Here is a 17,971-nt window from a genome sequence, read left to right on the forward strand (position 1 = left end):
TGACATGTGTTTTTTCTCATTCTCTCATTATAAATAGTTATTTTTTTCGCGTTTAATCCATTTAATTTATTACATGCGCTATTTGAGTGTATTTTATGATTTATTTCTCGTCTACGTGTTAGTTTACTGTTAACTTATATTGTAATTTAGTAGACGCTTCATTTAATAAGCCAATTAAATTTATTGCATGGGTTATATCATGCATGCATTGAATAATTTATTAGATAGACTTCATAACATTTTTTAAATTATTTGAATTTTTGTTATCATTGATTGTTATTAAAAGGGGTTGTGAGCCTGTGTGGATAGTGTTTGTCATCCTCATAGAGCTAAGTGGAGCCGGGGAGGGGTTTAAAAAAGAAGAAAAAGTCTGTTACCGCCTTTAATGCTTTAAAACCGTTAATGGCATGTTTTTAATCTGTTCACATTAGAATTATGTTGATGATGTCTAGCCTGTACTCAAGATGACATTATTTATTTTATGTTGATGATGTCTAGCCTGTACTCAAGATGACATTATTTATAACCAGCATGCCAGCACCCAATCAGTCCCGATACGCTCTCAAACCCAAAAATTCGGCAATTTATTTTCCACGTGTATTAAATTTTACATATTTCTGACTGTCAAGAGTTTATTGCTTTTTTCTGTTGCATGATTGCTATTTACATCCTCCGAAGTCTTCATGACCACATACCTATTTTAAATATAACTTAACTATTCTATTGTCAATCATTAGACCTATTTCAGATTTACCATATTCATATTAAGAGAAACAAAGGGGGTGATTATACCAATTGCTGCATACTGAAATGCTTACTTTTCAAGTAACTGTTCATTGGGAAGGAGTAAATATGGTTACTGGTTATGTTTTATTAGTTATGTCGATTTGCAGTTGTAAAGCGCTTCCGCGACTTCCAGTGTTAGTTGCGAGGCGCAAATGGCTCTACACTCAGTCTCTGGATAAGCTTTTTCGTCAGCAGTTGGAAGATATACCTCGTCTGCGAGAGGAAAGGATAAATATTGATTAAAGGGTATGTGTGTATCTCGCTCATGAACACACCATTCCATGAGAATATAATAAGTGCGAAATTGTTAATGCCACAAGAGCATGAACGAATCATGGAGTTGCTCTTTCGATTTTGGTCATGCTAAGTGCTCAAATAAGCCTTTAACCATTCAATTACCACGGGCGATCAGCCCTCTCACCTTTTTACTGCAGTGACTTCTATACTGCGATCGACAGTTGCCACACAATCTGAACAAGTAATAAATCATAAAAGAAATAAATTAAATGGTGTGTTTTTATTTAAATCGGATTTTTAAGGGGGAAAATTAAAGAGTTTAGTTGAATACTTCATAAATTAATTAATCCTTCATAAATTACACTCACCACTTTACTCGACACGTTGATCAACGTCGGGAGGTTGATAGAAAGTGTTGAAATGTCGTCTGCTGTAAGTGCGTTCAGCACATAGCGTTACCGAAGCAACCAGTAAAACCGGTGTTTAACCGGTAACTCATTTGTCAGTTTATGAAAAAAACATTTTGAATTTGGTGTATAATTTGATAGTTTACATCTGAGTCTGCGCGGAATTTGCACCAATCACTGAGCCAAGGCATGTAACGTCATCGGTAGACGTAGCCAATTAAAAGGCCAAGGGCAATGGTTGACGGTCCAATCAGGGAGCCAAGGGCAGAAGGAGGAGCTTAACTTTTCTGCAGAATACGGCCGCAGACGATTTCTGGTCTCAGAAGAATGTGAAAATGGCCAAGTGCGATGAAAATGCCGAAACCATACGAGAAAAAAATCAAATAACAACTGAGCAGCTGAATATTTGTGAAAATACTGAAGCCGAAGTGAAAGAAGAAAAAGATGAAACCAAAAATGAGGGTCAAATGAACTCAAAAAAGACTAGTAAAACGAAAAAATCTTAGAACGCAAAAAACTGATATACTTGAAGACATAAGTGCAAAAAAATGTTTGACTTTTCTTTTTAATTTTCTATATTTTTTTTTAAAAAAACCTGTATGCTTTGAAAGACCAAAAATTAAAGAAACTTTAACAAGTCGTCCTTCTCAAGAATGTTGAAACATTTTTAATATCATAGAAGGGTAGATTGAAACACAACTCTCATTTAAATTTAGGGAAAAGTAGAAACAAACACATTAAAAATGTAATGGTACAAATATAGAGTTATTATTTGTATGAAACATTTAAAATCACGAGCGAGTAAAGCGAGCTGCACTATTTTTCGTTTTGACAGGACTCTACATCCAAAAAAAGCTCATTTCAATCTTCAATTACCCTGACTTTTTTATTATCAATGAATTTTCATGCTCTTGTGATTTTTCATACTACTGAGTTGATCTATGAAACGAAACTTTCCTAACTCGAACTAATTTTCAAAGAAGTCGAGATTTTCTTTTATAAAAGGACTGCTACTTCATGGATTTTTAATAAAATTTTATTTATTACTTTAAAATAACGGGAGCTTTCGGACCGTGGTCCTTCTTCAGCCGATACAATTTCTAATGAAATTGTATGGGCTGAAGAAGGACCACGGTCCGAAAGCTCCCGTTATTTTAAAGTAATAAATAGAATTTTATTAAAAATCCATTAAGTAGCAGTCCTTTTATAAAAGAAAACAACGAAGTTTAGATCAACCATGGAACGAAAATTTAACATATACGAAGTCGAGATTTTGTAAGAAATGTTTAAAACAAATACCATTTTTACTTTTCCCAACAAAATATCCTCACCAAAATTGTAATATTAAACGTTTTTTGACCAGGGATGTTTTTCATGGTTTCTAGCAAACACTGTTCGGACAGAAAATAACATTACCCCATTTTCCGGATAAATCTTTCCAACACTCTTTCTGAAATTAACATGTCAGGTTCACCGGAAAAAAGTTGCTAACCGATTAGTAGCCGCGCAAAAGTGTAAAATTGGCAGGGGCCATCTTATTTCTTGAACATTGGGTGTTGATTTTGCTTTTGGGATGCTTTCGCACCATAAACGAATTGTTCCCATACTTCCATAGTAGACTCCATCGCTACTTCAAAATTCTCGTCCAAAGTGACGTAGGAGCATGATTGCGGTGGTACATTGCTCGAACTCGATTCAGCAATCACATCTACTGGGGGGCCAAAACCCGCCTCAGGAACAGAATTTAGCCTCGTGAGTGTTCCCCTTCCAATAATTGAGAGAAGCCGCTCCTCCAAATCTGTTAGTGGCTCGGCTTGCGGGCCACCACCAGTCTTGTTCTTTAAAGCCTTGGAGGCTTTGGCTCTGACATACCAACGACATGCAGAAAAACACTACCGAAAAAGATTCCTTAAAGTAATATAAATTATAAATAAAATTGTACTTAAAGTGATACATACCTTCTTCCACTTTTCTACTGTTTTCGAAGGGCCTACACCACAACTGTTAGCCTTGCTGAAAGTCCAACCCAAAGTGCATCGAACTTGGCCTTAGTGAAACTAACTCTAAATTTCATATAGACTAAATCCATATTAGCTTCCAAAAAATTCAATATAAATCAATTGTTGCTTCGTGTGCGCTTTAACACCCATTACGGAAATCATTTTTAAGCAAAAACTACTAATTGCAAGCTTTACAAAACTAGTACAACTTAACTTGCAAAAATTCAACGATGAAAAAAATCTTTACTTGTATATAAAGCGAGCGCGAATTGACCAATAAAGAAGGAAAAACTACGTCATGAAAAAGTAAGCGCGGGAAAATATTGACCAATAAAGGAGGAAAATTACATAATGAAAGAGGAAGTGACGTACATTTGGTTTGGATAACGGTTTGGGAGAGATCCAAATGTCGATTTGGATTAGAGAATACGGGTTTAAGCGCCCTGTCCAAATGGAACCGATCGAAACGTTTAGATTTAAATCCTCGTCCAAATGATTTAGATTTTTAGAGAATGGGTTCCCTTGACAGTTTTCGCAGTCGTGAAGAATGCAATGCCGATCATTCGCGTCACACACAGATTTCAGCAATAGAATTTTATAGTAGATCTTCGTTGGCAAAGCCAGAGCCATTAACTCTAAAATTTTGGTGAATTTTCCAGACGCTCACGCCATAGGCACCATTTGAAGAAACCGTTAAGCACCACTTTGGCCTAAGTGTGCAAAATTTCGAAAATTCGATCTTCGCCTGTGGAAATATTGTCTTGAATTGGACATAGATCTCTCTAAGATTGGCGAGCAGTAACCTGTTTTTTTTTTTGCACTTTGGCACCATTTTCTCTAATTAAAACGTATTCTTTTTTACCCGGAACATCCTTAAAATTTCATCGTCTTCGTAAAGGTCTTTCTTTAATTTTCGAGCCATTTTCGCCAAGTAATGAGTCACTTGAAACTGTTCAGAAATTTTCGAAATAGGCCACGAGTTTGGCACTAATGTCAAAAGCTTGAATTTATCTTGTCTTGAAGAGTTTCTCACTTTTTCTTTTAATTGGGATATCAAGATGTTGAAGGCTTCATCATTACCATTTGTTGAGCTCGGGTCGCATTCGTTTTCTTCAATGTTAAGAAGTTTCGCTACTTTAGATTTTACTCCTTCCGTGGTTTCTCTAAATTTTCGTTTAGCATGAGCAGGGCGTTGATACTCGTGTAAACCATGTAGCTTAAGTTGTGACGTTTCAAGAGCCACTAACGAACTCTTAAGGGTTTCTAACTGTCGTTCGTTCTCTTGAGTTACTGTAAAAGGTTCACTTTCTTCTTGGGCACTATCACTTTTCTCATTTAGACTCTGTGACTCATCTGGTTCAACAACTCAGGAAAAGAATTAAGGTTATAAACGTATTTAAAACTTATAAATGTCAAGAGATTCATGAAAAAAACCGGAATGTAACTTCTTTTCCTGTGCCCCAAATTAATAAAAGTGTTAAATTTTTTAAATATGGCTTAGTACTTAAAAATATTTACAATGGCGTCTCCATGGTTCCACCATTGAGCAGACTGGTTCCACCCTCTTGTGGTGCGGGTGATGAAGATGGTTGGGGTGGGGGTGTCACCGCTACTACAGGCGACTCTACGCCCGCCGAATCCGTTTCCGCCGGTGAGACCGGCAACGCGTCGTCTACCATGCAACCGTATATAAGTCAACTATATATGCTTGAGCTTTTAACACCTTTGGCTGGATTGTGTTCATTATTATTTTCTATAATTCATTTTGGTCTCACATGCAGAGAATATCTGTCCTACAATTTCAGTCTAAATTCCCTTTCTCTCTATATACTATTATACCATAGAATATTGTCCTACCCCGTTGCCAAATATTAGAACAAAATTAAGCTATGAAATCCATGGCGATAAAAGGCTCTAGCTAAGATTGCTTGCATTAGGGCCTTTTTTAATTTTGAATAAGTATTTTCTTATTTTATTAAAATAAAAACTCATTTTCCTCAACGAGAATTTTAACCAAGTGCATAGAAGTTTTTAGGTAGCTCCAGGAAAAGCAATCGAAAATTGTTAAAACCTCTATTTTGCGGGCAGTCCCGCTTTAGGTGGCCCGGCTTCTTGGACTTGTGGCAAGTGCGGATCCACTTCCATTGACAGCCCCGTTTACTTCGGCCGCCTCGCCCGCGACCGCCGCCGTAAAAGTAGGCTTTGACTACTTTGATATTTTTTGATGCACTCGAAGATCTCCAAGCTATCTTATCTGAACCAATCGAGTCTCAAAGTGATGAATTACTTCGCCTGAAAACCTGTTTCCCTGACCGTCAGGGTAACGATCATTCCATCTCTATCTCTGCCAGTACCAATTTCTCTCCGTCTACTACACCGAAAACCAATTCAGCAATCGCTTCGTTACAAACCAATCAACCACACTCCTCGAACTCTGCCCGTCCTCATTCTACAAGCGGCCATCCTTCTACCCACACCCAACTTTATCAAAATAAAATCTGGAAATTTCTAGGCACAACCGTAACGCTATTCTCTTCCAAGTACCGGACTCAAATGACTATGATAAAGACGCTAGGTTTTCTTCCTTCAGCCTTAGAGACTTAGACTTTACCCCCACCCACCAGTGTCAGTATATTCGTATATCGAGGCTCGGCTATTTCAAACCTGGTCAAAATCGCTCTCTACGTCTCGAATTTCAATCGGTTAGTCATCACCAATATTTCGGACAGAAATATGGCTTTGAATACCCCGTATCTCCAGACCGTTCAGAATGGGTGACTCCCATAATCCCCCTGGACATAATCCCTCCAAAAATTTCCCCCGGTCCAAATGGGCATAAGACAAAATCCCCCCATTTGCAGACAAAATCCCCCCAAACTGGAGACAAAATCCCCCGCTTACGGAACGAAATCCCTACCTTGGAGACGAACCCTTCAGGGGTCATTCCTATTTTAGAGGTCGTTTTCCACAGTGGAAAATTTTTTAGTAGGATAGTAGTAAAAATAGTAGTATTCCCCCTACGAGGAAAAGCGGAACCAATGATGGAGAAAATACCATCAGAAATATATTATTTTACACGAAGTTCACTTCTCCCTACCTCGCGCCGGCCATCATCTATGAAGTATTTTTACAGGCTAGAAACGGTACCGTTCCTCCCGAACAGCGAGGCAGAGAGGTGAAAATAAAAACACTAGCGTCGCGTAGTGAGAAAAATGTGCTTTTCTTACAATCGTATCATGGTTGTATCTTATGCAGCGGCTTCTCACATGCGCGAAATACAGTTGAATCCCGCCGTTTCTAGGAAACGTCAGATTATCTTGGCAGTGGCCATTTATCACAGTTCTCTCTCGAGAGGAAAAATTTTTCTCTTCGCGACTATATTTCTGATAGTATGAATTGCCGACTAACCATAAATTTGCGCCTTTTCCAAAATATTGCTGACTAACCATAAATTTCCGCCTTTTCCAAAATATCGCTGACTAACCATAAATTTCCGCCTTTTCCAAAATATCGCTGACTAACCATAAATTTCCGCCTTTTCCAAACTATCGCTGACTAACCATATATTTCCGCCTTTTCCAAAATATCGCTGACTAACCATAAATTTCCGTCTTTTCCAAAATACTGCTGATAACCATAAATTTCCGCCTTTTCCAAAATATCGCTGACTAACCATAAATTTCCGCCTTTTCCGAAATATCGCTGATTAACCATAAATTTCAACCTTTTCCAAAATACTGCTGATAACCATAAATTTCCGCCTTTTCCAAAATACTGCTGATAACCATAAATTTCTGCCTTTTCCAAAATATCGCTGACTATATAACCACAAATTTCCGCCTTTTCCAAAATATCGCTGACTAACCATAAATTTCCCGCTTTTCCAAAATATTGCTGACTAACAATAAATTTCCGCCTTTTCCAAAATATCGCTGACTAACCATTAATTTCCCCCTTTTCCAAAATATTGCTGACTAACCATAAATTTCCGCCTTTTCCAAAATATCGCTGACTAACCATTAATTTCCCCCTTTTCCAAAATATTGCTGACTAACCATAAATTTCCGCCTTTTCCAAAATATCGCTGACTAACAATAAATTTCCGCCTTTTCCAAAATATTGCTAACAATAAATTTCCGCCTTTTCCAAAATATTGCTGACTAACCATAAATTTCCGCCTTTTCCAAAATATTGCTGACTAACCATAAATTTCCGCCTTTTCCAAAATATCGCTGACTAACCATAAATTTCCGCCTTTTCCAAAATATCGCTGACTCACCATAAATTTCCGTCTTTTCCAAAATATCGCTGACTAACCATAAATTTCCGCCTTTTCCAAAATATCGCTGACTAACCATAAATTTCCGCCTTTTCCAAAATATCGCTGACTAACCATAAATTTCAACCTTTTCCAAAATACTGCTGATAACCATAAATTTCCGCCTTTTCCAAAATACTGCTGATAACCATAAATTTCTGCCTTTTCCAAAATATCGCTGACTAACCACAAATTTCCGCCTTTTCCAAAATATCGCTGACTAACCATAAATTTCCCCCTTTTCCAAAATATTGCTGACTAACCATAAATTTCCCCCTTTTCCAAAATATTGCTGACTAACCATAAATTTCCGCATTTTCCATAATATCGCTGACTAACCATAAATTGCCGCCTTTTCCAAAATATTGGAATTTTGGAAATAAGTTAAAACAAAATCAGTAGTTTACTTCTTTTGGTTTAGGAACATTGTTTGCAATACCTTTCACTCGTGTGAATTATACTTTTGCATTATTATTAAAGATAATCTTTGGATTTGGGCTTCCGTTTACCTTTACTTCTAAATGCCTATTATCTGGGGGATTTTCAATAAAATGATCCTTTCGATAGGATTTTGTTGAACAGTTTTCCTTTTGGGGGATTTTGTCCTGGACGTTTTCTCTGGGGGGATTTTGTACAAACACGTCTAAAATCGGGGGGAAAAAGTCTTGGCAAATCCAAAATAGGGGGATTTTGTCCGGGGGGATTATGTCCAGGGGGATTATGTACGAGACCCGTTCAGAATATCAGCGTATCGTCCGCCGTCAATTGGTGGCTGAACTTCGTGATCGCCGTGCAAGGGGTGAAACCAATCTTTTGATTTGCCGCGGTCAAATAGTTCTCAATGATATGTCCACTTTTAATGTTACAGATGTCGCCGCTCCTCGGAATCAGAATCTTTCATCATACTCACTCTTCTCACCCAACAACATTCCGCTATCTAACCAATACCACCACATCCTACCTACCCAAAAAAAACTAACTGCAATACCCCCCACCCCAAGTCTCGTTGTGAACTCATTTAATGCACAGCATCTTTGCGGTAAGCGCCCAGAACTTTTGACCCATTCTCCTAACTCCTGCTTGGAGTGCCGACTGCATCTGTATCACTGAAACATGGGCTACTCCTTCAAAACATGATGCAGTTTTTAACCTTCCGGGGTACTCTATCTTGCGCCAAGACCGTTTGGATCGAAATGGTGGTGGGGTACTAATCTAAATTCGTCAAGATGTTGTTTTTCATAAGCTCGACGTCTCTGTGACCCATCCAGAATCTCTATGGCTTGAACTTAAGCCTCGTAACTCATCCTCCTGGGTCACCCTTGCCTGTATATATTGTCCCCGAACTCTTCAAAATCTGACAATCAAAAACTTTTTAATGCTATACGTTCCTTTTCTCATCGTAATAATGAACTTATTATTACTGGTGATTTTAACCTGCTTACCATCTGTTGGAAAACTGTTACTAGTACCTCATGCTCATCATCTATTCAAAATGACTTCATTGATCTACTTCACTCTTCAGCCCTCCATCAAAATATTGTCTTCCCAACACGTTTTAGTCAAACTTCCTCTATGCGGGCTAGCACTCTGGATCTCCTCATCACAAGGGCCAACGTTACTCCTACAGTGACTCCCCTCCCTCCGGTAGGGATCAGCAACCATATTACGTTACTTACAACATATCCCCTGCCAGTGTCTACTACAACTCCACTAAAATTTAATCTCGATTTTGATTACTGCCGTGGTGACTATACACAACTAAACCTACTCTTAGTTAGCCATGACTGGTCCCCACTATCTAAATTAAGTACCGAAGATGCGTGGACCTTCTTTAAAAAGTCTCTCTTTGAATGTGTTAAAAAACTATCCCCTTGTTCAACCATTTGGCCAAGACCTCTTCCAAGCCATGGATTTCGATCTCTACTAAGCGTGCAATCAGAGAAAAAGAGCGCCTCTGGAAGAAATTGCGTCATGCTGCCCCTTCAGGTGACTAGCTTCGCCATGATCACCTCCAACTACTTTACAAATCCCAGACCAAACATGTCAAGACTCTCCTTCGCCAAGCTACGGCCAAATCCATAAAACGGAAACTAAAATCAGTTAATACCAACCCTCTCGCGTTCTACCGGTTTGTGCGTCGACAGATTCGCTCCCTACCTTCACGTCTTAACATTCACCTTAAAAATGGTCAAAAAACTCAAAACTGCCTCAGATTCCGAAATGGCCGACTGTCTAAATCTAACCCTAGTGTGTAATTTCAATTCGTCTCCCAGACCTTGCCAACCTACCTGACACCTTGACCACTCCAATGCCTGACTTCCTTCCCTCTATTAGTGACATATATCACATCCTACGGAAAATAGACGTTAAGAGTGATTCTGGACCCGATGGAATACCAAATGAAGAAGATGGTGGTGTGTGGAAGCCAGTGTGTACAAACTGGCGTCATGTGGGATGGACAATGAGCAGATGATGGTGATTAGAAGCCAGTAAGTTCAGACTGGTGTCCATGTGGGATGGGCAAATGACCAAAGGATGATGGTGTTAAACACGCAATGGAGTAATAGCCGTTGTAGGTGGAATACAATTTTCCAAATTTCCTGGAACTGTAAATGCGGTCCGGAATTCGAGAACACCTTTGCTTCGACTTTCAAACTGCGAACGCGGTCCCCTGGGGTGTAACAACAGACAGACACACAGACACGTCGAAATTAGAGCCTCTCCGTGACATTCGTCATTTGGAGAGATAATAACGAAGGAAATTAAAAAACCAAGGATTTTTTAAGGGTAACTTACCCTCTCCTCTCTCGAAGTTGGAGACGCAAGCCGGAAGGCGCGCTTAATTCCCCCCCCCCTTGCCTTGCTGCTTTGCCTTTCCTTTCGCTTGCGCGACCGCCAGCTTGGGTCCTCAACAGTGCGTTGTATCACACCTCCTCGGTGGTGAGAGCTGGTCAACCACTGCGTTTTGTGGGCTGAGTTGATACGCGCCCTTCCCAAGCCAGTAGTGTAAAGCCGCACTTCGTACCTCCGTAGGTGTAGAATGTAGGTGTAGAGTGTAGGTGTAGAATTTCAAGGTCACCCTCTCGCCACGCCCCCTCGCGGGAAAACTCGCGGGCCCCCGCGCGCCCCCTGGCGGCTGCGCCCCCTCGCGGGAAAACTCGCGCACCCCTCGCGGGAAAACCCTGCGCGGGAATCTGGCAGTCCTGTCTACAACTGTCTCTGTGACGTCATTGGCGGGAAAATCTACAACTGTATTTGTGACGTCATTGGCGGGAAAACACCGTGCGCCGCCTATTGGGAAACTCCTCCCTTCTACAACTGTATTTGTGACGTCATTGATAAGAGACGAGAATTTATTAAACGTACATGGCCAAGGGTTAATGATAGGCTGAAAGTTGCGCAATCCATTGTAATATTTAGTTTGACTCAAAATTTTAACCTTTTTTCAAGGAGTTTATTTTGATTATGGTATTGTTTTTAATGGTAATTAAAAGTCAGTCTCTTCTACAACTGTGACGTCATAGATAAGAGACGATAAAAACTTTAAACGTACATTGCCAAGGCTTAAATCTTCTACAATTGTAGCTGTGACGTCATTGATAAGAGACGAATGGAAGCTTTAAACGTACATTACCAAGGCTTAAATCTTCTACAATTGTAGCTGTGACGTCATTGATAAGAGACGAGAATGGATAGCTTTAATACATTGCCAAGGGTTAATGATAGGTCTCTGCTGGATGGTAATTAAAAGGGAACAAAGATTTGTCAGCCCAAACGGAATCAAATACCAGTACAGAAAATAAATGTTTTATTGCACCTTAGTGTATTTTATTGTGGTGGGTTACGGTACCAGTACAGAAAATAAATGTTTTATTGCACCTTAGTGTATTTTATTGTGGTGGGTTACGGTTAAGGTTTGAAGTGTTACTAGGATGATTATTAGAGTTAGGAGTTGTGGATGTAGAGGCCGCTTCAAGTGGTAAGGGCAACCCCTGACTTCTATGTTGTGATCTTATCCATTGACGTTGTTGCTCGTTCAAACGCAAAACGAAGGGTATTTCCTCAATTGGGTCCTGTTGCTCCTGTACACCTTCACGCAACATCGGCCTGACCCGCGCTATCTGTAAATTTCTCCATGACGGGTGTTTTTCGTACAATTTCTCATTTTCGGTTCTTATTATCTTATTACTTAATTTTTCTAAAATTTCCTAAAAAATATTTAATTATTAAATTCTTAGACCCAATTGGAAATCAAAATTTCTTTATTTCGGGCAATTTAGGAAACTATCGAAAATTGGTTTTAAAAGTTTTTCAGTTTCTTTAATCCGATGTTTAAACCTCATGTTATTATATAGTTCCATGTTATATCGATCTTCCAGCGGTATTACATGTACAGTTATTATATGTGAAAAACTAACCAACAATTTTTGGTTTTTTACACAAAGATGCTTTTCTCTCATCAGGTAAAGTTGTTGCGAATAGCTCCTTGTTGGTGTTTAGGTTATTGGGAGAACTAATATTATCTAAAAGAACTAATTAACCGACTGAAAAATTAACTAGTCTTAATATACTTTTGTTGGTTATTTTGTAAATGAATAAACTTTGAGACTTTATTTGCAAGAAATAGTTTATTTTAGCAAGGTTAAAATTAAATGAACTTCTCGCGTTGGAGGTAATTTCGAGAGTGATTTTTTGAGAGACTCACTAACAAGAGACGCGAGACCCTATACGTCACGTGTCCGTTTTTTATCTTAGAACAGCAGAGGTTTTCTAAGCTGTTATCTTATTTACCTATATTATTTTTTTACATTGATCTATTTTGTTAATTTTAGACTATACATTATTAATTATTATGATTATTTGATTTGTTATTTACACAAGATAAAATTACTAATTTTTTTCTTTTACACAAAGTTCTAAAATACTTTTCATGGGTCCGCTTTAAAACCAAATGGCAAAGTGTCCCAACCTTTAATTGTACGTTTGTTAAACGTAAATCCAAAGCTTTTTTCTAGTTTTCGACTTAAAAGATTGGCCGACGTTTTATTTCGAATGACGTTGAAAGGAACGTCCACTTTTAGACGTTTGGATTTATTTTTTATAGAGTCCACTATAGCTTCAAAGTTTATAATTTTCTCATTAACACGATTAAGGCAAATTCCTTTAACCTTCACGACAGATTGACCGTCCGTAGTTCTGTAACCGTAACTCTTGGGCCCATTTGAAACAAACTCTGCAATTGTAGCGTCCCCTAGTTCGTTAACCCAACATCCTAAATTGTTACCCGTGGGGGGTTTAAAATCGTTTTCCCCCGCCACAAATAAAACGCTGTCCGTATCTGTGTATAATGCTCTTTTACCCAATTTATGCAAGGTCTCGAATAAGGTTAATCTTCCGTAACACGAAACGAAACAAGCCACATACGGATTTCCTTTGAAATATGTTGGTGCAAAATCATCTTTGTTTTTGTACGATAATAAGCACATTTCTTCATTAATTGGTCTTAAATCTACCAATTCCTTTGTGTCATCAGATAAGATACGCACAAGTTCTGTGCACTCGTTAACAATTAGTGTTTTGGTTTTGTTTGTATTCATACCAAAACGACCCCAAAGACTGTTGAGACAAATCTTTGAAATAGCTCTCAGCGCGGGGTTATGAACTACTTCATCCATCTCGACACTAATACCTTCAGATTCATAAATCGATTCAATATATTTTTGTTTTTGCTCGTCAGTTTTAACTGAAGACGGATAGCCGGAATTAGCTTGTTTTATCTTCAAAAAATTGTTAACATAACCGCCAAATAGTCCATCGTTAACATGTTTTTCATACTGAAATGTCTCGTCGAAATGATGTACTTCGTATATTTTTATAATTTTATAACCCATTTCTACGGCTTTGTAAATTTCAGGCGAGGGCCAAATACCCGAAATAATTCGTTCCTTGTCAGAATGTTGACACGCTTCATTATTTGATTCAAGGGCACATGACTTACACAGGGGGAAAAACAATTTTCCATTAAACCTATATGGTAAAACTGGGATATATAGGTCAGTCGGGGGCAAGAGTTCACACGATATTATACCAAAATAGGCATTTTTTTCATAGTTAAAGTTACTATTTAAAATTTTGGGATGTCCTTTTGGGTAGATTCCGTATTTATTGACAGCGGGATAGAGTGACATGAGGTCGTAATAATAAATTTTTTCGTTTTTTGCTTCATCCGGTTTATGATATAATTTGAAGACTTCTGTCCTTCCACCGTATAAAGCCGACCTGGCTAATATTGGCGGAGGTACCTCTACAGTCTCGCAAAAGGTACTACAAGCGGCATTTGTCTTTAACAACTTTTCAAACTCGCATTCCCACATTATTATATACTTTGCATTGGGGTGTAACTTTTTTATAAATTCTATTCTATCCAGACCCTTTTCGTAACAGTTTTTATTTGTATCATTTACTAAACTGTTCCATTCACTACCTTTTAAACATTTCGGACAACCGTGATACGCGCAACCATTGAACTCTAGGATAATTTCAGGATCCTTTGAGTAACCGTCAACTAAATAAGGTCCAATTCTTTTTTCTCCTTCAGGAGATAGGGCTGTCTGTATTTCTACCTTCATTTCTTTACTAACCCAAGCCAACCACTTTATAGCTTTACTACTTTGGTTGTATGACCCGCGATAACCCGGACTAGGTACCACACCCAATGTATTTTTTTCTAAATATTTGTGTAAAAACACGTTAGTACAGGCCCCCGATATTGTAATAGCTCCGCAATTAAGAGGATCTAGACCCGATGCCTTTTTGTAAAGTTCTCTAAATTTTGTAATTCCTTTTTGTAAAACTACCACATCTTGTACAGCGTATTCCTCTAATTCGGTCATTATTTTGTACGTGGATTTTTTACCTTTTTCACTGTACCATAAATCAAAGGCCTGTCGGTCCTTTTCATTCATAAATTCAGGTTGAAATACGGCTTTTTCAGGTAACGGACCTTCATAGTTTAAAGTGTCCTCTTTTAAGAAAATATAAGGAAAAAACTGTTTTTTGTAACTACCCAATTGAAAGGTTTCTGTAAAAGCTCTCAGAGGAAGGGCCACGAAGGAATAACTACAAATAAACCTAAAATTTTGACTTTTAATAAAGAGAGCTAGAATTTTAGAGCCGTCGAATATGACGTCTGGTTTTACATGGTTATTAATTAACCAATTTAATATAAAATACGAATCAAAACCTTTAAAGTTGTGGGCCACTATAGTCAAATTTTCAAATTTAGGTTTACTTATTTTTATTCGTTTATTGTTCCTTGTATAAGATGTCTCATCTTCTGTTTGGGTCAGATATTTCATAAACTTATCAACACAATCAAAACCTCTAAAAATTTGATAATCGTATTCGGTATCATTAATTTGCATGGCCGAAACTAATAGAACTGGGGTATGTTTATAGTTCATATCAATAGTTTCACAGTCAAAATAACAAAATCTAGTTTCTTTAAAAGTATCATCAAGAGGTTGAACGTAACACATTTTGGGAGGGTGCTCAATTTTATATCTAGAACAAGTTGTAAGACATTTATGTTTGTCATCGCGAATTTCTTTGCAACATTTTAAGCACCGTTTAATTTTTAAACAAGTGCCATTTTCTATGTGAAATTGGAAACATTCAGGTCCTTTAAAGTATCTATTACAGTTTTGGCAGCGAGATATTTCAATCTGAGGGTCTTCGTGAAAGGTCTCAGAGTAACAACGCCAACATTTGGTTTTTTGATTAAAACATTTGTGTTTTTTTGCGTTCTTTGAATTAGTAAACGTTGTTAAACACGTATTGCAATACGACATGGCCCCAAACATACTGGCTAAACTTTTAATAACGTGCATGTGTTGATCTATTTGTAATAGAAAAATTTTTTTCTCCGAAAACATTTCACCTTGATAAACCTTTTTGAAATTATCATTAGCACTGAAAATAACTATTTGATACTCGGGTTGCAATACTTTTTGAAACATTGCAATTTGGGCTAAACTAACGGGACCAATAGGCACATTAGCCTTGGCATGAAGCTTTAACGCTTCTTCTTTTTGCAAAGGTCTATGACCTATTTGTATACGTCTATAACGATTAAAATCAAAAGTCAAAGTACTAAGCTTTTGTTTCTTTAAATATGTTAAATCAGCAACCATCGTCCCGCAAACGATTGCTCTTGATACGCATAGTTCGTCATCGTTTATTATGGGTAAAAATGTCCTTCCTTTCTGAATATATTTGTCGAGAGCTATCATCGATCTATTTTTAACAGATCGACGACCTGATATTGGTACATTAACGTTTAAAAATATAGCATCGAGCCTGACATCACCCTCGAGAAAAAAATTTCTTCGGCTTTGACTTACTTGACTAATGGCAGTCATTAATCTTTCCGCCGTTAACTCATTTAGGGCCATAAAATTTAAATTTATAGCATTTTCCAGTAAGTCAGACCTAACACAAAATCTAACGCTATTGTAACCTGAAGAAGATTCTAAAATTGTCTCTATAATGGATTGAAAGATTTTTTTCAATTGTTCATATACTTCTGTCAATTTGAGCATATGAAGGTCTTTAAAAATAATTTTATATTCAGAGGCTAAACAGTTGAACTTTCGAGAGACAGTTTGGTTAACTTTTGATAATTCGTAAAACCTTTTAGGATTGAAATAGGAAAGATCCAAAGGCTCTTCTTCGGATGATGACATGTTTTCTATTTGATCTTAGGCGCGACTCGAAATAAAACTCTTGACGTAGACCTAGGAAACAAACTAAAATATCTAAAATAATATACACTACAAGTTCTAATCAATGACGTCACAGCTACAATTGTAGAAGATTTAAGCCTTGGTAATGTACGTTTAAAGCTTCCATTCGTCTCTTATCAATGACGTCACAGCTACAATTGTAGAAGATTTAAGCCTTGGCAATGTACGTTTAAAGTTTTTATCGTCTCTTATCTATGACGTCACAGTTGTAGAAGAGACTGACTTTTAATTACCATTAAAAACAATACCATAATCAAAATAAACTCCTTGAAAAAAGGTTAAAATTTTGAGTCAAACTAAATATTACAATGGATTGCGCAACTTTCAGCCTATCATTAACCCTTGGCCATGTACGTTTAATAAATTCTCGTCTCTTATCAATGACGTCACAAATACAGTTGTAGAAGGGAGGAGTTTCCCAATAGGCGGCGCACGGTGTTTTCCCGCCAATGACGTCACAAATACAGTTGTAGATTTTCCCGCCAATGACGTCACAGATACAGTTGTAGACAGGTCTGCCAGATTCCCGCGCAGGGTTTTCCCGCGAGGGGGCGCGCGAGTTTTCCCGCGAGGGGGCGCAGCCGCCAGGGGGCGCGCGGGGGCCCGCGAGTTTTCCCGCGAGGGGGCGCGCGCGAGTTTCCCAAGGGGGCGTGGCGAGAGGGTGACCTTGAAATTCTACACCTACACTCTACACCTACATTCTACACCTACATTCTACACCTACGGAGGTACGAAGTGCGGCTTTACACTACTCAAGCCAAGGTGTGCAGGTATCGTGCTGAGGGCTGTGCGGTACCGGGGAAGTTAATACGGTATCTCGAACGATCCCTCGGGGCACCAGGCGAAACCCCGTTGTAATTAGCCTTCCACCCGGGTTGAGGACTACCGGGTGGTGACCTTTTAATTGCCTCATTACTCGTGGGATCTTTATGGATTCTTAATAAACAAAAACTAAAAACAAACCTGGGCATGGAGCCGGTTCTACCGGTACCCAGCCTTCTCTCAGGGAAGGAGGCAACTCCCAACCTGCTTCTGGGCGTGATGCTGCCTCCGGCAGCACCCACCTGCAATCGGCGGAAGGCCAAAAGTCACCTCCTGCTCCTCAATCGGGTTCCACCAGGTTGAGTGAAGCTAATAGGAGGCGCAAGGCCAACCGCCGAAGAAAACAATCCCAAAAAGGTGGTTAGAACTCTGCACTGGGTGCAAGAGATACGGGCCGAGATGAGACTCCTGTACCTTCGGGTGCTGGGAGTAACGTCCCGGGTACGGAGTCTACGCCTGGTGCAAGAGAAGCTACCACCCTTTCTGGAAAGAGAGCTAGGGCGGAGGACCCTGATCCCTCGCCTAACTTACAAGCTGCCACGTCAAAGAAGACCAAGTCTTACTGCGACGTCGCCAGTATTGTCAAGATGGCCATCG

Source organism: Phalangium opilio, unplaced genomic scaffold (assembly GCF_054372755.1).
Source record: "Phalangium opilio isolate 3A_F unplaced genomic scaffold, DU_Popi_V2 ptg000060l_1, whole genome shotgun sequence".
NCBI lineage: Eukaryota > Metazoa > Arthropoda > Arachnida > Opiliones > Phalangiidae > Phalangium > Phalangium opilio.